Source organism: Sebastes umbrosus, chromosome 22 (assembly GCF_015220745.1).
Source record: "Sebastes umbrosus isolate fSebUmb1 chromosome 22, fSebUmb1.pri, whole genome shotgun sequence".
Lineage (NCBI taxonomy): Eukaryota > Metazoa > Chordata > Actinopteri > Perciformes > Sebastidae > Sebastes > Sebastes umbrosus.
Window position 1 is genome coordinate 14011659 of NC_051290.1, and position 23082 is coordinate 14034740.

Below are 23082 nucleotides of genomic sequence, written 5' to 3' on the forward strand. Positions count from 1 at the left end.
GGCACTAGAGGAAAAGTCAGGGGATCTCATTAGGATATATCATCTGGGAACCATGAATGTCTGTAAAAAAAAATTGGTGCCAAACCATCAGGCAGAGCAGTTGAGATATTTCACATGATAAGTTAAATCCTAAAAGTCAGGGGATCACCAACATTTCTAGGATGTATCCTCTGGGGAACATAAATATCTACTCAAGTTCATTGCAAACTATTTAATAGTTGTTAAGGTATTTCAGTCTTAATGGTGGAGTGACCGTCATTGTTAACCACCGCTTACGTGTCTAAAGATGTACAGTGTTTACAGTGGTAATTCATGCTATGTAAAGCAACTTTCAAATTCCAAATTCATACACAGTTGTGTGCATTTTGCCTCATAAAACATTAACCAAACTCTACATTAATAACTGTATTTACTGCCTCTCAGGTGGATCAAACGGAGTTTGCACTATTCATAAAAAGTAGATGACTCATCAGCTAATAATTATTATGACAAGAGAGGCTATTAATTTTCCCAAACCACCAATGCACTCTCCCTCGTCTATCTCTTTCTGTTAACACCTGCTTTATTTGTTAGAAGGCATAAAAACAAACAAATCACACTCACTCAACACGCATTCATTTCTGTTTTCAGCTTGACAAGGTGGCTTTTAAGCGTCAAACAACATCAACAAAAAACAGAAAGAAAGGAAAAAAAAAAACACAGATAAAAGCTAAATTTCCCTCAAGTTTTAATTATTTCCCCACCGCCTTTCTCTGTTTTCTGTGTAGCCGTTTCTCTCAGACATGCACACACTCTCCAAAAAATTGTTTTCTGATGTAAATGAGATGAAAAAGCTATTACCTTGAATTATAAGAATGGGCTTGTTTTTGCTTATCTCTACTTCTGCTGAAGACTTTTTTGACTGAGGGGAAGACGTGTTAAAGCAAAATGACCTTCCACTCTATTGCCTCTACAAGATTATGGATACAAATATATAAATAAAGAGAAAATAATAACAAAACATCTTTTTGGGTGTAACAATAACACAATAATTAGTACATTGCAATTACAATATCACATATTTCTTGTAACATGCATAAATCAATGAGAAAACTAGCTTGAAACCCTGTACATTCAGTCCAAAAAAGGTTTGTAAAAGCAAAGAACATACTCTATATGAATCAATAGCAGCAGTCCAATTGTTTAAGGCATCTGTAGTGAGGTTTTTGTCACACCTCTGCTCCCTTCAGGCGCCACACTTCCTTCACAGTGGCCTTTGCACAACAAGCGCTCTGTGCCTCCCTCTGGCTAATGGGGAATTCTCCTAAAGGTCACATTAGGATGGCAAGCCAAACAGAGAGGAAGAGGATAATCCCTCTGCAGCAATTCAAACTTACTCTCTTGACACGTAAAGCCACGTCAAAGCCGTGTAATTACATGACTCACACAACCTCACGCCTGCCCCTTTATGGAGCCCGAGAACTGACGAAAAGTGGTAAATATACTGTTTTGGTTCACCCTAAAACCAACTGTACATCAACTGCCCAGGACCAAACAGCAGACAGACAAAGTTAGCAACTAACTGATGAACATAAAGGAGCATTTAGAAGCTAAAGAGCCAGATATTTCCCTCAGGAGTTGGTGGAGACCCAAAACAGAGCTAAAAGAGAGTGAATGTTGGACTTATGTCTGCCAGGTGGCCAAAATATGATTCCAAATGAAGTGAGTCTTGGACCACAAAGACCATTCTGTTGGCGAAAAATAGAGCACCCCTTGAGACGGGGGTCCTTTTTGATATATAAAGACGCACTGTTGCTCATGTTGCTGAATGTATAAATATGCAACTGTTTGTCATATCAACTTAAAATGTGATGATGTGTCAATGCTGCTTTCACTTATTCCTCCTCCCCCCAAGTGGCTAAAAAAATCTGTACAGGTTCAAAAATATATAAATGAAATATGAATTATATTATTTTTAGGGCTGTCAAAGTTTACGTGATAGTAACGCGTTAACACATTAATTTTAACGCCATTCATTTCTTTAACGCATTAACGCAATCGATCTTCTGGAGGTTGTACCGGGCTCAGTTTTAAAGCTAGAGTGAAGATACTGGTATCATATGAAACTAGAAAACCTAAGGAACCAATTGGTACCAACCATGTCATACATAGCTCGTCGCGAAGGAGGCTAAATAACGCTCCAAGCTTGACTTTGCCATGTTATGATTTGAGCGTATTTGTTATGCTAAATGCAGTACCTGTGAGGGATGCTGGACAATATTTCTCATGGTTTTGTGTTGTTAGTTGATTTCCAATAATAAATATATACATACATTTGCATAAAGCAGCATATTTTCCCACTCCCATGTTGATACGAGTATTAAATAATTGACAAATCTCCCTTTAAGATTAATTTGCGATTCATATTTAATCGCAAATGAATACTTTAATTGATTGACAGCACTATTATTGATCTATATGCTGCATCCTTCACATTTTGTAGATGCGTGTCATTGTCTCTTCCCTCGTATAAACTATACAACACTTCTAAGTACAGAGTAACCTTTAACTACATTTTTGTCAGTTCCGGGACTCCATACATATGTATAAATCCAGCAAAATTTGTATTACTGTCGATTCCCTGCATCTTTACATTTTTGGGAGAGCTTTTGGTACTAAAAAAGCCACACACAGACACACAATATAGCCCAAAGTGATAATGATATAACCTCAGAATACCCAACTTTAACTAACTGCAGTTACTGTAGGGAGTCTTTCCGGGAAATGTAAGATATGCACTGTGTTAAGTGAGACTTGGAACACAAAGACCTTTCTGCTGGCGAAAAATAGAGCACCCTTGAGACGGGGGTCCTTGATGCATAGAGACGCACTGATCGGCTCCAGGTCCCAAAGGCTCACTTTTAAGTCCTTATTCTCGCTGTAGTTATGGCTCCGTGCCTGAAGTTACTTGGAAATGTCAGAAGAGACCTATTAGCTTATGATAATGGCTGCCACTATACAGTATGTCACTTCATACCCTTATTCCTGTACTGGGTGCTAATGAGATATCTTGGGAGTGAAGCACCTCTTGATCTTCAGGTGAGAAAATCACACAATTCCCACACGTGTTAATTCAATGCGCCGAGATTGTGCATCAAACAACACCATTTGAAAAAGTTTAACCGCCACATGATTGTTAAAATTAGCTGATTTATTTCCGCATGACTGACTTGGAACTGCAGACACCTGTCACTTGTTTGAAGATGATTTATTTCTGCCTCGGAATGGCCCGTGATGCCATAAAACATACTGTAGATGCTGGCGATATCCTCCGCCAGCCAAAACGAAGATTAAACCCAAGGTGTAATTTCTCACTGTCATTCTGGTGTATTGTTTCATTTTCGCTGAGAGGCCGCGGACAGTAAAAAGTGTGGCGAGTTCACAGACGTGGCTCTCATAATTGCTGGCAAGAGTGGCAGAGTGATTTCTGTTGCCACTAAACCCTCCTGCGAGATTCACAGCTTGGGCCTTGGGACCACCGCCAAACTAGTTTAAGGTCACCTTGCTGAACAAGCTGGCAGGAAGCAGAAAGCTCCTGTACAGCTGCTCATCCAACATGCTTCTCTCGCCGACATTCGGCTTGAAAGGAAAGGGGGGTTTGCTGGCAATCATCCGTCTCGCGACGCTACCTGCTCGTCGGCTGGATTAACCGCACTCCCACGCCTTCGCCGAAGCCGTTTCATTTTTTCACCTTCCCAGAGTGCAGCTGTGGCCTACTCGTTCTGCCCCTTCTCTGAACCTTTACAAACCATTTCCCCATCGCTGTTATGTCAAGCCCGTGCTCCACCTAACAAGGTCCCGCTGACCTCAAGCTTGTGTCCTCTTCAGTCCTGGCCTTGGAAGCCCGTCCCCGCCGCAGGGTTTGCAAGTTTAATTAACCCCAAACCAGGATCGGGCCAGTTTCGACAGCTTTCTAGCATCTGGGCTGCCTGCGAGTGGTGGAGCAATAACGCAACGTCCGTAGCCATACACCTGTCTGTCTTTACTCTGCAGCATAAAGAGGACAAACTAAGGGTAAGAGCTTATCGCTAGATGTCCCTCTATCACACAAAATTCAAATCGGGAGATTTAAGTATTGCACATAGACTCCATAAAGTTGGACTAGAGACGACTTAACACCCGACTTTAGCTTGAACACACCTTCTACCTCCTACTGCTAATAGTATTTCTTCCGTTACTTTGAGACATTGCCTCATAGTTCAGGGGGCTGCTGTCTCAGGGAACGTCATACATTTTTTTTTTTTTACAGATTTTTGGATGGTTTTGAGGGCTGGACTCTCTCTTGAAAAAGGAAAATAAAGTTTGTTAAAATTAATAATATACTGTAGAAAGGAACTAGGATCAATTCATAGTGTAATAACATGATGTACTTTTATTTATTAACTAAAAAAAGTGGATTTAGTGTTAGGTTACACTATAATAAAGGTGAAAGAATGGTTGAAATTGATGTTTGGTCCCTTGTGTTGTGGGTCAAGAATGCTGGATCTTACATTTCCCATAATGCAACGTATACTTTTTCAACCCTCCATGCTTGTTACCAGTGGGCAACCTCCGGATCTGAAAAGTGAAGCCAATGCGGAAGTGCCTTAAACTTGCATTCTTTCTAACAGCCAGCAGGGGGCGACTCCTCTGGTTGCAAAAAGAAGTCTGATTGTGTAGAAGTCTATGAGAAAACGAGCCTACTTCTCACTTGATTTATTACCTCAGTAAACATTGTAAACATGAGTTTAAGGTCTCAATCGCTAGTTTCAAGTGTTCTTCAATACAGCATGATGTTCATTTAGTAAATTATGATCCTATTTAGAGTCAAATAGACCATAAAGCAGGGGATGCTTTAGGTCGCTACCACAGTCTGGGAGTTGTCTGTGTTTTCATCTTACAACTTTAACCCTTTCACAGTGTGTTTCATTTCAGTTCATGAAAGCTAATTATAACCCTTTTGGTCGCCTAAAAATGTCTTATTCAGCGTTTGGTTATACATAGCTCCACCCTCTTGTGTCACTTCTGGTTGCAAAAAAACAAGATGGCAACCGCCAAAATGCCAAACTAGAGGCTTCAAAATGGCAATCCACAAACCAATGGGTGACGTCACGGTGACTACGTCCACTTCTACGGTAAATACCCTTGTCTTTAAAGCTCGACACAGGCCCTCTGTCATGACTGTTGCTTTTGTTGCCTTAAAAAAAGCTCCCCTGCAGAGCCACAGAAGACATTATAAAACTGTTTTCACAGGGCTGAGTAGCACTTACAATGATGAGTAAACTAACCTTTATGAGTAAAATTCATGGAGGGCCCCTTTATTAGCATAAATTGTTGTTCGATGAATCATTTTTCGAGAACTGCCGCTACGTGTGACATGATTTGAACTGCCCACCTGTTTAACTTTGAGAACAGGTGGGTTGGACAGACGCACGGAACAAAGCCATCTTTTTAACTCCTTTAAATCACTCCAAACTTTTTAAAACTAGCACAGCATTTAATTTAAGTGAATACATTTCAAAAACATCATCAAATAGTCCAGACTCTCTCGGGCAAAACCAGTTGCACTCTCTAAAGTTCAGCAGTTAAATGAACAGATAAGCGAGTGCTCTTTTTTTCTTTTCTTCCCTTCCTTCCAAAGATTTATCAAATGGGCCGTCATTTGCATGCATGAGGGTTGAAAGGAAAACATATTGAAGGAAAATACAACCCCGATCTCTCTTCGCAGATATGGGTCAGCTATATTTCAGACATCAATAAGATTTTCTTATTTCAGGACATGTGCAAGGGCAAGCCTTCTGGGGGGAGTGGGGGGGGAGGAAGTCGGCGGTGGAATTGCAGACGTTCGCTTGTATCGGCCGTTTTTGCAGCCCCAGATACTGTATTCAACTCACAGCTGAGGACGGGAATGAAGCTAATCACCGGCAGACATACCCAATTCAAAGCTGACTTTGGAGGGAAAATCTAATTAACATAATAACGAATGAAATGGAGCGAGGAGAAGGGAAAAAAGGATTGTTTTCACCTGCTTGTTGGAGAAGCGGGGTGATCGTGTCAAGACGACAGAGAGAGAGAGAATTAGCCGTGTAGTTAAACTGTGGAAGGTCAAAGGTCATACAGTTCTACACTGGATAGTAGTTCTTTTTATTTCACTAATGAATGCCGACTAATGTCTATAAAGATTTGATAGCAGCAGTGTTGGAGTACGTGACACCATCGGCCAGATCTAATATCATTTTTGAAGAGATTTTTTTTTTTCACGTTATTAATAATGTTAATCACCCATTACCAGTGGTGGAAAGTAACTAAGTACATCAAGTACTGTACTTAAGTATAATTTTGAAGTGCTTGTGGTTTACTAGAGTATCTCCATATTATGCTACTTCATACTTCAGTACAATTCAGAGAGAAATATTATGCTTTTTACTCCACTATATTTATTTAATACCTTTAGTTACTTTGCAGATTCAGATTACTAATACAAAATATATTTAACAAATAAATGATGTATTATTTTGACTGTATTGGTCCCGTGGTGATCACAGGCCACCAAGCATTATATAAAATAATAAAAATAAACTCCACCCTTACCAGCTGAAACATTAAAGTGATGTACACATTAAAGAAGACCTATTATGCTAATATTTTCAGGTGCATACTTGTATTTTGGGTTTCTATTAGAACATGATTATATGCTTTAATGTTCAAAAAAACAATTTCCCCTCCCCTCCTTAAAAGCCCGGTCTGCTCTGATTGGTCAGCTGGCCCCACTCTGTTGTGATTGGTCAACCGAACCAAACTCGTCAAACTCGTCAGACTCCGCTCCAGCTCCGCTCTAACTGGCTTTGTTTGAGGGTGTGCCAAACTAGCCGCTAGGCAGGTATGCTGCAAATGTGTTACTTGGTGACATCACCATGTTACGGAAGAAAAGGCGGGACTTCAAGTGAGGCGTTTCAGGTAGTTCAGGAGCAGTGTTTCTGTGGGGGAGAGTAACTCCCTTCGGCGTGGACTTTGGGTTTTATAACTTTGCAGAACTTTTCACATGCATAAAAAACTATATAACACACTAAAGGAAAGGAAAAAGCACAATAGGTCCTCTTTAATGCATCACTAATTATAATCCAATAATAGGAGACACGTCATTACTACATCACTACATTATGGAAGTATTAAGTAAGTAAGTTATTATGAGTAATGAGTACTTTTACTCTTTGTACTTTAAAAATATTTTGTTGCTAATACTTTTGGACTTTTACTTAAACACACTTTACTTCTAGCGGAGTATTTCCACACGGTGGTATTGTTGTTTTTGAACGATCTGACTACTTCTTGCGCTACTGCCCATTATACAACTAAACTGATGGAAACACAAGATGAATTTGTTGGCTTTCATATTAGTCCTCCCCTCTTTGCCCTCTCATCCCCAAACTCGGTTGACAGGTGGAATCTCATTTGCGAGAGCTTTGCGAAAAGTGAAATAGGAAGTGGGGGGGGGGAAGCGAAATTCAACAGCCAAGTCAGCACTGCTCTGTGAATACCTGGGCAGTGTGGCACCTTGGAGTTCTTGTCACTGCTGTCACGCATCACTGTCTCATGAAATTGGAAACACAGAGAAATACAAATCTTGACATTGCTGGATATCTGTGTGACATTGGGCACGTTGAACTAACCGTCGCAGTCTGCATATGCAAGCACTTACTGGTGTGCATACCAAACAATGGCTTTTTGTCGAAGTGCTGCAACTGAGACAAAGAAGAAGCGGCCGTGAATGGGAAGTTTTTGTCCCCTTCTTACAATATTATCTAATAATCCAAATCTGCATCTGCTCCTTCTCATCTGTGACGGTCGAGAGCTCGGCCTATGCATTAATTATAGCCTCTTTGCCAGGTCAGCGCCGGGGCCAGAGGACGTGGGGAATTATTCATTGTGTCAGCGGAGCCGGTGGACCCCAGTGGATAAGGAGACCTGTTGATGAGGGCACAGGGCACATAAATCTCCTCCCAAAACACTCACACTTACACTCATAAAGCCGCTGGCTTCCTCCTATCTTCACCCTCCTTTTGCCCTCCTTCCCCCTCAAGCGCGCTCTCCTGCTTCCCTTCACTCCTGGATGTCAAGGGGGTGTGAGGAAGACAGAGCGTTCCTTTCTCTTTCTCCTCTCTCAGTGGGAAGCCCTCTTAAGACACAGCGGCATCTCGCGATTATTATTCTCTCCCTCCTCCTCCCCAAGGCCTCTTTAGCGGGTAACTTCTACCTTTTTCTCGAGTAAAGTCGCCTTATTCCCCAGCTCTCATGGAAACGAAGAAGGTCTCATCCGAGAGAGGGAGAGAAAAGAAACAAATAGGAAAAGGAAGGTGGGAAGGAGCCGCCAGATTTCCTCTCAACGACTCCTTGTCGCCACGCAGCTGTCTTAATGAGATCCGTAAGTGTGTTAGCTCTGAGGTTAATTTGCCCCTAACTGCGCCCACACAACACACCGCTCATCTGGATTTACATTTGAATAAAAAGAAAATGAGGAAGGAAAAAACAAGTTTGACAAAAAAAAAACAGAATCTGCAACTGCTTGGATTCAAGTTGTATGTAGAGTTAATCTCTAACGGTATCTAATCCCGTGTGTGCCCGGCTGAACAAAAAGATGTGAATCAGACACAAGGGGGCCCGCTAGCTCGGCACAATCAGGGAGTTCAGCTAATGACAGGAGTGCCAGGTGTATCGCCAGGTGTGGTTGATTAGAGGGAATGAAATGCACGGTGAAGGTGACAACTGGCACAGCGCTCCAACTGGGAATTTTCTGATCAAAGTGGAGCAGAGGACAAAAAAATCTGACTGATCTACAAGCCGGCATTGACGAAAAACAAAAAACTTTTTGCCTCGATTGTGGATTTTTTCTCATGCTATATATATATATATATGTCGATTTGATATGACTTATGAATTCAAAAGGCAAGACTTGATTAAGATGAAATAGGATGAAAATGTTACTGTTAAAAAAATCATGCTGGTTAGCTCAATAAAATTGGTTATAAATATTCACCATGCTGAAATTGGAGTTAAAATTGGACTCGACTAAAGGCCTGGTCACAGCAGCATTTAATTGTTTTATGGAAATCAATTCACTCTTCATGGGAGCAAAGCTAATTTTTTTATATCAAGTTCAACTTTGGTGAACTTTGACCAGCAAATTTGCAAACCGTTTTGACAGTCCTGCTGTTGGAAGCTATTGTAGCCTGCTGGCTGTGTAGCACCATGCACTTTTATTGGACCATTTTCTGTCTGAGTATAAACTGCTCCCAATAGAAAGAGGAATGTTTTGCAGACAGGAGTGGAACAAATACTTACGCATAAACTGAATTATTGTACAGTTAGCATCTGGGCTAATCATGACAATATGAAAACAATGTTTCAGCTCATTATTTAATTATCCAAAACTGAAGTGATTGGTTCAACGAAGGCTCAAAAAACCCACTGTACACTACCTGCTCCACTCCAAACGGCTGACGGACACATTAAGCCACTAGCTTGAAGAGTCAGATATCTCCCTCAGGATTTAGTACAAGATGAAAAACAGACCTAAAGGAAATTGAATATTGGACTTCACCATGCGGCCAGAAACATGACCCAAATGCTAATTGCTCCATAACCGCTGGTTTGTAAATATTAAGCGACTGTTTGACTTTACTTTGTGAATTAGCTGTGTTGACTTAGGACTTCTGTGTGAAAACATGGCTCGCAAAATGGGGACTTTTTCCCACACATCTGAGTGAAACAACTCAAAGTGGACAAAGAGCTCCAAGGTTAGAGGTGAGAAGTCTAATCCCGCGCTCAGTCCACATGGTGCACCTCAATATTTGATCGCAGTTGATGGTGAAATCTCTTAAAACTGTCGATGAGGACATTCTACTCTAATATCTACACAGCATTAATACCCAATGTCTACAAGGGTTATGTCTGCGTCTGGAAATAATCTGAGGTTTGCAGTGATTTTGAAGGCCGCAGGCTTTTATCACTTTTTTTCTTTTTCATTTCCAGCCAGTTTGCCACACATAATGGGCCTCATTCATCAGGATATTGTATGCTCAAATTGGATCTCAAAGTGTTGCTACATTTCCGTCACTGTAAAAGTCAATATTTCTGAAAAGCTACTTTGTTCTGGCAATCTCATACAAGCTCAGGAAACATTTACAGTAATTTCGAAGACCTAAATGTTTGTATTAAACACGGAAACTATAGAAATTACATTCATGAAATTTCCTCAGAAGTGTGACAAAACACAAGGACATTATTTGTCCTCACTATTTAAGTTTCAGAATACATTATGGAAATCTTCTCTTGATTTTCACATTGAAAAGAATAAATTGCATAGAAACTGCAAAAAGTAAGTATGCTGGGAAGCTCTGACTTTTGAGCATAAAGAACTAGAAGAGCATTAATGAGCTATGTTCAGTCATTTATTGGTACATTTTATTTAATATTATACTGACCTTCATTCATAAACAATGGTGGTTGTTTGGAATGGGAAAGATACTTTTTTTTAATTACTGGAAAAGCAAAGGAATATCTTGGGTGTGTTAATGCTGTGGGAATGATTGGGTGGGGGGCTTTAGGGTGTTTGTATTTTGAAACCAAATACGATTTTCATTGGTGGTAGTTAAGTCAAAGCACTAAGCTTTAGGGGTTGAACATATGAACAGTATGTAAGACCTAATTATAATTGCAACCATTACAAAAAGCATCAGTATCATTATGGTCTCCAAGAAGTGTTTTACAAATAAATGCTCACTTGGAAAAACCAATTTCAAAAATGGTGCCACTAAAATAGTCTGTAGAGGAGCTCAGTAGACCTATTAATGCCATACAAGTTGTTATATTTAACTCCTGGAGAACATTGTGAACAACAAAAAACACTAAATTGGAAAGGTTTGACGCATTTGTTAGCCATTAGCTAACATTCGTTAACATTTGGTAAACTTTTAATTTAGACTTTTTTCTGGAATTAAAGGGATAGTTTGAGTGTTTTGAAGTGGGGTTGTACGAGGTATTTATCCATAGTAGGTGTATTACCTACAGTAGATGATGGTCGGCGTACCCCCAGCTTGGAGAAGCAGACAGGAGCACCGACGCCGGAGCAAAGCAATACAATGCTGTGGATGGGGACGGCAGAAAAAACATATTTTAGCCACCTAAAAGAAAGTCTCACGTAAATAAATCAATATCCGTTTAAATGCACACTATATTTATATTTTCACCGCTTTATCTTGCTGTCACACAGCCCTTTCCTTCTCTTTATCGACAGGGAACTGAACTGAAAGTGAAACTATCTATGCTCTCTCCGAAGCCAACAGGCTCAGATGACAAAAACAGTATAGATACGTTTCACTCTCAGTTCAGTTTGCCGTCGGAAAATATTCTAAATAAAGCGTACACTTAAACACTTTAGGTGAGCCTTTCTTTTTGATCACTAAAATACATATTTCTGCTTGTCCTGTCCACAGCACTGTATCGCTTTGCTGCGGTGCCGGTGCTCCTGTCTGTTTCTCTATGCCGACCGTCATCTATACTGTATGTAATACACTGACTATGGATAAGTACCTCATACAACCTCACTACAAAAACACCTGAACTATCCCTTTAAATTCAGCTCCAGAGGCAGGTCATTTTTAATCAACAAAACTTCACTCAGTCTTTTCACAAACTATATGAAATAATCTAATATTAACAACAAAATGTGTAGAAAAAAAAGGCTTAAAGTCTTAAAATAAAAATATCTAACTAGTCCAAAATAAACTTATTTATGTAAGATCTGAGAGAAAGATCACTCTTTCCTTTCAACCCTTTTCCTTTCTTCTCTGATCCATCATTCCTATTGTACGTCTGTCTGACTCATCTGACTCTCAGTCAGCAATGACACTTGAAACAACAATGCACAAAAACTTACAGCAAAAAGACTATTGTGCTAGAATTGAGCAGGTGCATTTGAAGAAGTCCTAAAAAGTTTGACATCGCTGATACAGAATGCTTTTTTTTTTTTAAAGAGGACACATTATGCTTTGGTGCTTTTTCCTTTTCCTTTAGTGTGTTATATAGTTTTTTTGTGCATGTAAAAGGTCTGAAAAGTTACAAAGCCCAAAGTCCACACCAAAAGGGAGTTTGCCTGAAACGCCTTGATTGAAGTCCCGCCTTTTCTTCCGCAACATGGTGATGTCACCACGTAACACATCTGCATAATACCTGCCTTGCGGCTAGTTTGGCACACCCTCAAACTGAGCATTTCAGACAGAGGGTGAAATAATAAATAAAGCATATTTTGAACATTAAAGTATGTAAACATGTTCTAGTAGAAACACAAAATACAAGTATGAACCTGAAAAGAAGTACAATAGGTCCCCTTTAAAAGGCACAGTGTTACGAAACAAGTTTTTTCCACACGTTTTATTTTTACTTTCAGACAAGTCGTGATCATGCGTAGCCTAACAATAAACACTTTAATTAAATGCATTAGTGCCATTGTTTCAAAGAGACACATTGTCCATGAGTCACTAATCTGAAGTCTGAGTCAAGTCAGCGCTGCACAATGAATCATAATTTATTGAAATTGCAATATTTTCTTTCAAATTGTAGGAGGCGCAATATTTGTTAAAGGCAAATTGTCTGTCAAAAATACATTTTAATTAAATACGGGTCGTTCTGCAGAGATGTCCCCACCTACACATCATAATTATTCATTAATGATATCATTATTATAAATCAAACGAAGCACGAACAACTAACGCCCGAGAGCTCAACTCAGACTTTTTAGTTGGTATTTGGGCGGTTTGCAGGTCCGACGATGCCGAGAGTGGAGGCACACATACATACAGTAGGTGTCTGCCTCAGGCAATGTGCAGTCAAGTACAAGTGGGAATGAACGCTTCTCCGGCAGTCCCCCCTGAGGGCACAAAATCGGTCAGCGCCACAAAATGGAATGAGGTCCCCTTTTTTTTCCTGACCAGCTTTTCTCAAAAATCTAGCACCGGCTCAGTCAAAAAACTTTTTCTGACAAGGCGTCAGGGGGGTGATGCGAGGACACTGAAAGCTTGAATGGGCTCTATGCAAAACACGGAAGGAAAAACAAGACCCATAAATGTCAGATTCCTAGAGATATCTGATATATCCCCGGCGCTGCAATCTGTTTGCCGGGGCCACCCGTGTCATCCGGTAGAAAATACTGTAGGTCGACTCGAATGAAAAGCGGTTTGTGTGGGCTCGGAGATTGGGAACGGAGACAAAGGGAGCGCCTGTGTGTGTGTGTGTGTGTGCTTGCAAAAGGAGAGGGGAAGTAGAAATAATACGAGACACACTGTTGTCTTTCTACTTGCAGAGATGAAAGAACATTTATAACAGAGGAGTGTATTTTGACACGGAAAGAAAATATTTCCAGCACTAAGGTATCCAAGGCTACAACAAAAAACTGACACAACAGCTTTACCTCTCTTTGACCTTCTCTCTTCAAGGTCATCAATGTGTGCACAATGTCTGCAGCTTCTATTAGCTCCTAAAGCGACGTCCCTCCCCATCAGCGAGTGTGTGAAATATTAAGCAGCGATGGAATTGGACAGGGGCTTTAAACTGCTTTGAGCAGATGCTCGGTGCTTTTAAGTGCTGAATAATACATTTTGGTTCAACGTCTCTGTCTCCATTAATGCCCCAGCTAAACGCTGCCGGGATTCTGCGTTATTATTTCTCATAAACACTACTCACACCCTGACAATCAAGATATGTTAGCACTCATGCTTGCAGTAGCGCGCGCGCTCGCAGACATTGCACAAATAACGTGTGCATGCATACACACATCCGAGTCTGGCTCACATCTGTACCATTACGGTGATAATGCTCTGCTGCAGAGCCACTCAGGCGGATACCACGAACGGTCAAAATCACCTGCCGCCCCAAAAGGAACATTAAACCTCATTTTAAGAGTAATAGATCTCATCAGTCAGTGAACCTAAAGCATTATACTTTGGACACGCACGAGCGCACGGTCATTAATTCAGTCGTAGTGATACTTTGTCATGAGCACTGACCGCCTTGCAATTACAGCACCCACTATAGATTTGATATATAAGTTTTTTTGCTTTACTTAAAGCTATATTTTCTTTCAGTAGAACGGCGAAGCTTTGCTCGAGTGGTCCGGCGTTACCTGACACTTAACAAGCTATTAATTCATTCTTCCTTTTATGGTTTGATACAGGAAGTGATATGCAATTAGAAAGCCATCTTTTGCTCACAGAGACATCGCATGATTGTCCGTGATTAATTGCGATTAATTGCAAATTAATCACACATTTTTTATATGTCCAAAATGTACCTTCAAGGGAGATTTGTCTAGTATTTAATACTCTTATCAACATGGGAGTGGAAAAATATGCTTGCTTTATGCAAACGTATGTATGTATTTATTATTGGAAATCAATTATCAACACAAAACAATGATGAATATTGTCCAGAAACCCTCACAGGTACTGCATTTAGCATTAAAAATATGCTCTGATCATAACATGGCAAACTGCAGCCCAACAGGCAACAACAGCTGTCAGTGTGTCAGTGTGCTGACTTGACTATAACTTGCCTCAAACTGCATGTGATTATCATAAAGTGGGCATGTCTGTAAAGGGGAGACTCGTGGGTACCCATAGAACCCATTTACATTCACATATCTTGAGGTCAGAGGTCAGGGAACCCTTTTGAAAATGGCCATGAATGTTTTTTCCTCGCCAAAATTTAGCGCAAGTTTGGAGCGTTATTTAGGGTCACACGCGACAAGCTAGTACGACATGGTTGGTACCAATGGATTCTTTAGGTTTTTCTAGTTTCATATGCCAGTAGTGTCCATTACAATCTAAAAAATTGCACGTTGCATTAATGCGTTAAAGTAATTAGTGGCATTTAAACAAATCTGCTTTAACACGTTATTATCACGGTAACTTTGACAGCCCTAATATGTATGGGAAATATCGATACGGCATAGTATCGCGATATTTTGCGTGGCAATATTGTATCGATACTTGATACGTCAAGCATCAATCTTTATTACATCAACTATTAACCTCTTAACAATCGATTGGTACCAACAGACAGATCAAGAACCTGCCCAACCGTTGTGTGGTACATCAGGATGACGTTTTCCAGCCCCAAGATCACATTGAAGTTGGTGAAGATGGCTTTAAGCAGTACGATGTCCTTACTGCTCTGGACATGGCATGCCATGATGAATACGCTCTACGCATGGTTGAACAACTCGGTGAAGTTTGAAAAGTGTCACGGCGTCAATAACAACCTGGATACTGAGATTGTCCCAAAGTCTGACCATAATAAGGAAGAGGAGACTCACATCCTTATTGCGGAGGGCTTTCTGCTTTACACCTACGGACCTTTGATCGACGTGCTGAACCAACATTACTTTATTTTCATCCCATATGAAGAATGAGGCCTGTTTGATGGCCACGTCTGGCCCATGTATTTGAAACACAAGAATATCCAGTGTCAGGTAGAACGCTAAATGATGCTCCAAAGTTACGCTTAATTTTGGAGAGGAAAAAATGGCATGGTCATTTTCAAAGGGGTCCCTTGACCTCTGACCTCTACATATGTGAATGAAAAAAAGGTAATCAATCACAAAATATCTTAACGCAATACCGAGCATATCGCAAAAATGTTTAAAATCGCAATAAGATCGTATGGTGATAATATCGCATCGTGGGGCCTCTGGGTATTCCCACCCCCTATTGCATCCTGTCATTTTTCGTCATTTCACACTAATCCTCATCATACAAGAGCATCTGTTCTCTTTGGTCACACTGCGCCGCACCTTCTCGGCTTTACCCTCTCCGAAACCCTTTTGTGTGTGTGTGAACCATTTATCATCTAAGTGGATTGACAGAGGATGGAACACATCTCCCGAGCCCCGCTGATGTAGCCGCTTCACTGTTATTCAATTACAGCGCAGCTTGCTTCCTGGAGACCGCGAAGGCTAACAAGCCCCCCTATTCTAAGGAGTAGGGAGGAGATGATGTGCAGTTATGTCAAGGTTCACAGAGAGCCGACGCTAAGACAGTAACCTCCTCCACCCGCGACATCTCTAATCCTTCAACCAGCCGGGTCGATCCGCGCCTTGCGGATCGATGGGCATTGGCAGGTCTAATTGATTTCTGTGGGAAAGGGATGCAGGCTCATCCAGCTAAAAGCCTGCGACCGCCACACACACACACAAACACACAAAAGCCACGTGCACATTTGGATATATGTGTCTGAGGCAAGCGATGCAGCCTGAGAGTAGATCAGGAGAGACCTGAGCGACTAATGGCTGTTCGCACTGCTGATGAAAGTGAGCAAAAGTCTGACATTTTTCCCCCTTCCACGGGGGATAAAGATGTAATTCAGATGTAAATAGTAGAAAATCAGATCCCCAGATATGAGACATGTGATTTATTAACGTAGGATCTAATCAGAATTTGTCATGGTTGACATAACATAAATTATCATTCACCTAAGACACAAGGGCCCGGGTGAAAAAATAAAAATCTATGCAACATTTTCTGGTGTATCTCTTACCTTGTGTGTCTTTTTGATAATCATATCAGTGTGTTTCATCCTGCAAGAGACGGAAATAGAAAAAAAAAATCATGAGTAGCAGTCCGGTATACACGCATGTATCTCACAGATGTTATGCCTGGACTGAAAAGGCTGTTAGACCGAATCCCAAACGGGAAGTATTTATCGAGCCTCTGGACATTTGGACATCTCAATCAGTGAATTCAGACCTCATCGCACCACTGATGTGTAATTTACATGGCTGGATTGACCTGCTAGGGGGGCCCGGGGGCAAAAATGTGCTCCTGGGCCTCTACTAACCCCTGCTCCTTCTAATCTCTGCGCAATATTATGTATAGATTTTTTAATGCTACCATATAGCCCATTTACTTTGTGGTCATTTAGATGAAACATTTGCAACATACTATATAAAGTTAAAGGGGACATATGATGCTAATTTTTTAGGTTCATTCACATCTTGTATCTCATTCTTGCATTTCTACTACAGCATGTTTACATGTTTTAATGTCCAAAAAACACTTTGTTTTTCCTCGTACTCTCTGTCTGAATATACCTGTATTCGACCTCTGTCTGAAAAGCTCTGTTTTAGCGCCTGTAACTTTAAGACCCCCCTCACGAAAAAGCCCAGTCTGCTCCGATTGGCTGCATTTTACACAGGAAGGGGAGCCAAATCTGAATGGCTTGTTGAATCAAACACGTTCTCATCCCAACTCGTCACATTCCGACGCTTTGTCAGACCCCTTTGGAGTCACTTTATGGTCGCGTTAAACGCATGCTTAAAGTTGTGAATTCAAACAAAAACACTTGTTTAAGTTTAGGCCAGTGATTCTCAAAGTTGGGTCCAGGGATCCACAGGGGTCCATGGCACTCTGCCAGGGGGTCGGTGACATCATTTACTATAGATTATATAATTGCGCTGTATAATTAAGAAGTACATATTTACAGATAGGGATCATTTGTGCCAATAAAACAAGCATATTGTTTCCATTACTACCACCAAGGTTTGAAACTCTGACATGATTGTGACGCATCATGTCAATCTGTCCATATTAGCTAAATTGAGAAAATATGACGGCAGTTATATCGAGTTTGGTTTTATTGAGAACAGCGACGGGAGACCAAATTGCGTCATGTGTCTTCAGGTTCTAGCGAACGAAGCCGTGAAGCCGGCCAAGCTACAGCGACATCTGATTACAAAACACCCAGAATATCAGGGCAGAACAAAGTTGTGTTAACATGATTCAATTTGAAATGTGTTTCTTTTTATCACTATGACACAGGTCTGAACTATTTAGGTTTAAAAGTTTAAGAATACAAATAAGTCCAATAGCATCTAAGAGAACAAAATGGTAATAAGCATTATGCTTTATCTGTAGTACGACTAAGTGTGGGTCCTTGGAAAATGATCTTCCCTGTAAAAAGTTTGACAAACCCCTGGTTTAGGCAACAAACCCACTTAGTAATTTTAAGCCCAACCATGATGCTCTTTCCTAAACTGAACTAAGTTTACTTTTTGAACATGGGACAGGAATGAACAGTGGAGTATAAAGTGAAAGTCAAACTTAACACACAAACACCCTATGTGTGTTTTTGTCTCTTTAACCCACGTCATCATACTCCCCGACCACTTTCTCTCTCTCAGCATTTAATATTGCCGCAGATGGGTTTACATTGTCGTTACTTGAAAGCCTGGTGCGTCTCCTACTGGCACTAAAGGATGCCTTGTGCGTCTGCATCACATGGCGAGGGGCGTGACAAAGCGTCGGTATTTTACACCCTGGGAATGAGAACAGGTTGTTGATTTTCTGATCGAAGCAGCCTGGAAAAAAACAGACTTGGTTGTCTTATTTCACAGTTTGTGGGTTGGTAGGAACTTCAGATACCCAAATGTATGTTCACAAGCACTGAGAAAGTGAGTTTTTCATGATATGTCCTCATTAAGATAACAAAACAGGACTCAAAATTGATCAGTTGGCACACAATAAGCATGGAGCTTTCATAGACCCCTGGGGACCTTGCGACTTTGCCCAGTTGGCAATCTAGCCTCAGTAAGCGATGCTCTGTTGATACTGAGTAAATACTCCTCCTTCCTATTAACTCTGGACATGATGACAGTGAGCCGGTGCTGACATCTCCATTGGATCCCAAGACGTAGCCTGGTTCCAGATCTCTGAGTCACATCTCAGACTGAGACACAAATGTTTGATCTGTTGTATTCAGACTTGGCAACACAAGGTAATCTGTCCCCGATTGTCCATTCTCGCTCATTATTGTCCGGCCAAGTCACTAGCACGGCGTCAGCTCATGTTACTTTGTGTAACATGGCGAGGGGATGCCAGTCGTGTGTGGTTCAAAAGATGCAACAGCTCACTGATCAAGACCCAACCCAATGCAGGAATGCTCGAATGCACCGGGTGTATGTTAAACTCAGCACATTTAAATGATTTCTTGGCACACTGTGTGCACCCTGGCAACGCCAGCTCCTTTGATTATCCCTTAAAACTTGAGCACATAAATGGCAGGACATGTTTTGATTGCTCGAGAGTCTGCACACTCCCTTAAACACCATTCCAATTTTTTATAGACCAATCAACAGCGTTGCACTGCCTAATTAATCTCCTTGAAGTTTTTGTGATTCATCATTTCATATCTCATTGATGTCTTTGGTGTTCAATAATATGCAGATTTCTTGTTTTACCTCAGCAAACAGATGGCAGGGAGAGACATGCTGTATGTTTTTGGATGGCTAACAAAGCATGCAGTGGAATGAATTTTAGCTTAAATTGAAATCTGTGGAGCATAACATGGAAGGGGGTCACACTTATTTGTGTTTCTTAGCTTAAATTCCAGCTGAAATGAAGAAACAAACTCGCCATAATGATTTAGATGCTATTTTAAAGCTGCTAAAATCAATATTTGTTACATTAACAACGGTTCACATGCTTTACTGTTTTGGTTTCAGTCTTACCCAGTGGGCCACCTCCGGGTCTGAAAAGTGAAGCCAATGTGGAAGTGCCTTAAACTTGTATTCTTTCTAATAGCCAGCAGGGGGCGATGACTCTGGTTGCAAAAAGAAGTCCAATCATATAGAAGTCTATGAGAAAATGACCCTTCTTCTCACTTGATTTATTACCTCAGTAAACATTGTAAACATGAGTTTATGGTCTCAATCGCTAGTTTCAAGTCTTCTTCAATACAGCTTGATGTTCATTTAGTAAATTATGGTCACATTTAGAGTCAAATAGACCATAAAGCTGGGTATGCTTTAGGGCGTGGCTACCTTGTGATTGACAGGCCGCTACCACGACATTGTCCGGTCTGGGAGTTGTCAATGTTTTCGTCTTAGAACTTTAACCCTTTCACAGTGTGTTTTCAGTTCATTAAAGTTAATTGTACCACTCTGGTTGCCGAAAAATGTCTACTTATAAGAAACTTATGAGTAAATATGTTGTCTTATGAGACTTACAAATGTACAGAAAGACAAACCTACCATCGAAAAAAGTCATGTTTCCCTACCAGTTTGCCACATGTACAAGAAGCTGTGTTATACATGCAAAATCTTACAGTAGAAGAGCAAATTAAACAGAATAAAAAGAAGTCTGATGCCTTCTAAAAGCACCTCCCTCCTGCAACATGTTAATATTAAACGCAGTTTGAATTCAATTAAAAAATATGTGCTGGAATGCAAAGAAAAAGCTCTCCCATTATACTTGCAATATATTCTTTTTTTTTTTTAATCTGAATTTAAGCAGGCGCCTGGAAGCCTTTTGTAATTGCATTAGGTTTAAAACTTCAGCTGCGCAAGTTGTTGATTAAAACACACGAATCATGGCAGTTAATTCTTTATTATAACGGATCCCTGCATGTTAATAAGTCTCTGAATAAAATCAAATATACCGCCCTGTCATCCACACATGTATGCATATGCATACACACACAATGCATACACAAAGCAATACATCTACTCTTACATAATATAAATGCAGTGGTTAAGTTTAAAAAACACCATCAATCTTAAGCGTTTTCTTTTACTGACTGGATCTGATTAATACATTTATGTTATTCAAGTTAACAGGAAATTATCTGCTTAGCATTTTACTATGTGTCAAATTAACAACACAGGACTTTAAAACTTCTCCTCGGCATAAATTAGACAGAATCTCAGGGAGCCGAATCTCGGTGGAAATGTTTCCTGCCACGCAGTTCATATTTCATAGCACACCCGCTACCATTAATTGCATTTCGCAGATATTCAGACGCAAACTGCTTTTAATACAAATTACTTCAGACAGCAAGTAATGACTTTTCCCCTCTTTCACAACAGTTGCAGTCTCGCACATCCTTTCATATTCAGTGCTCGTGAGAATACACCCACGGCCTTCTAATCACAGCTCGTTCCCCCACGTCTCTCACTCGCGCTCGCGTTTTTTCCAAATGTCACCCGTCTCGACGCAGGTGGAGGTCGGATCGACTACATTTCCCATCGAAAAAAGATAATTTGTGAAATTAAATTCACATCCTTATTAATACTATGACGATATAAACATGGCAGATTGACCAGCACATATTAATAATTGCGCAGCGTTAGTCTCATGCAGCCTGTCCATGGTCCTTTTTTTTCCCCCCTTGATCTCCATCCACCTCAAACCCCTGGTAGAGGAGCATCAAGCAACGCTCTGTCACGGACATGCTCTCTCCTTTTCACCCACGGGTTAGGCCATCTATTTGAAATTCAGTGGGAGTGTGGATGTGGCCTGGCCTTCCTCACCTGGCTACCCCTTTGTTCTGCTCTTCCAAACTACCGGTGTCTATTAAGGTCAGTCCGGGGAAGTGGCCAGTCTGCTTGATTCAGACCCCTTTTTTTCATCGCTAAGTTGGCCCCCGAAAGGACTAAGAGGGAAAACAGAATCATCGCTGCTTATACCCAAAGTGCGTGAGCTAAAAAAAAGAAAGAAATGAATGCTGCTGCTCCTCCCGATGACTAATGGGCGATCTAAATAAAGTTTTAATTGGTACAGAAAACACCTGGAGAACAATTATGCACTTTTATGTGCTTTTTAACAGCCTCAGGACTTATTTCAATAAACAAATGAATGACAAATTAAAGGGAAAAACAATGCAAAACGCTTCCATATAAGACACAAGGGATCGTAAAATGGTTTGATGACTATGAAAATGATGTGAATCATTCACTGGCGCCAGTCCCAAGTGAACACTTGTGGGGAAATTTTGAAAGCGATGTGTTCAAAAACACCAAATGAGGGAATATTGTCTGGAAGAATTGTGAGCACTGAAGCTGTTTCTGTAGGCTGATATTGGCCCAACACCTAACTGAGACACTTTATGTTGGCGTTTCCTTTAATTTATCCACTCGTCTGTACATGTATGTGAAAATATGCTGTGGTGGGACCATTATTTTGAGGGTTTTCTGTAACTTCACAGTGGTATTCAAATTTGAACCTTCAAATTTTGGTACATAAAAAAAATCCTTTTTTCCCAAGTCCATCTGAAAACTTTTTCCCACGTGACCTGATGTAGGTTTCTGCATGTTGATGTACTACACATATATACATATATCTTTTATAGGCAAGGGAAGTCACAACATATCGTACGCTTTATGTTTACAGAGAATTCACATGAGATTTTCTACTTTAAGTTAAGCCTCTTTGTGTTTCTTCAATTTTTAAATCCATAACTCCAAAAAAGTGCTCTCAAAAGCAGCCCATACAGCTATCGCATAACAAGTTGATCATTCAATATTTCCTGTTAAGTCCTTTTTAAGATTCTCCCAGTCTTACATGAAAGACTACGACGCAGCAGGAGGTCCGTTTTTCCTGATGGCGGGGAGTGTTTAAAGAGGGAGAGGTCACCGGCAGTGCAGCGCCAGCCTTTCCTTCTTAATGACGCCTCAAAGTGAGAGCCCATCTTCCCCCCTAATTATTGTTGATTGCATCCATTATGTCATGTCCTGGTATCTCGAAAGGCGCCGTTGGTGGTTTCAGGGCTAAATGGCAGCTACAGGTTAGCTTGTTTCTCAAAGCTAATTGGACGTCGGTTTGGTAGAGGCAAATAGAGAAAGAAGAAAGCGTCTCAGCATCAGCGGGCTGTCCGTTGTCAAATGTATTTTTTATGAGCTGGCGGACCCCTAGCGGAGCAGACCGAGGCCCGGGGTTGTGACGCTTGCGAGATGTCAAGCACCTCGTCGTAGAAAACCCCCAAGCTCGATTTTAATGAAATTAACAAGCACTTTGCTAAAGACTCTTATTAAAATAAATCTGCCGCATTGACATCTGACACAGCAGTGGTCTACATTTCTTTAAATAAAGTTTATAAAGAAGGAACAGGAAGTTTAATGGAAATTAAAAAGAGATCTTCATTATTGCAGCATCCACTGTATAAGAGGTCACGCTCTGGACCGGCGTCTCCATGTATTACTCTTAAACTGCATTAAAAGTATAGGAATAAAACAGCCAGTAA

At 40.7% G+C, this 23082-nt stretch overlaps 1 long non-coding RNA gene across 1 annotated transcript in view; it reads right to left on the reverse strand.

Moving 5' to 3' along the window:
* LOC119482217 overlaps positions 1 to 23082 on the reverse strand; it is a 79221-nt gene that overhangs the window by 42868 nt on the left and 13271 nt on the right. The window contains exon 2 of the long non-coding RNA XR_005205370.1: positions 16606 to 16645. This is a non-coding gene — a long non-coding RNA (uncharacterized LOC119482217). The remainder of the gene's footprint in view (positions 1 to 16605; positions 16646 to 23082) is intronic.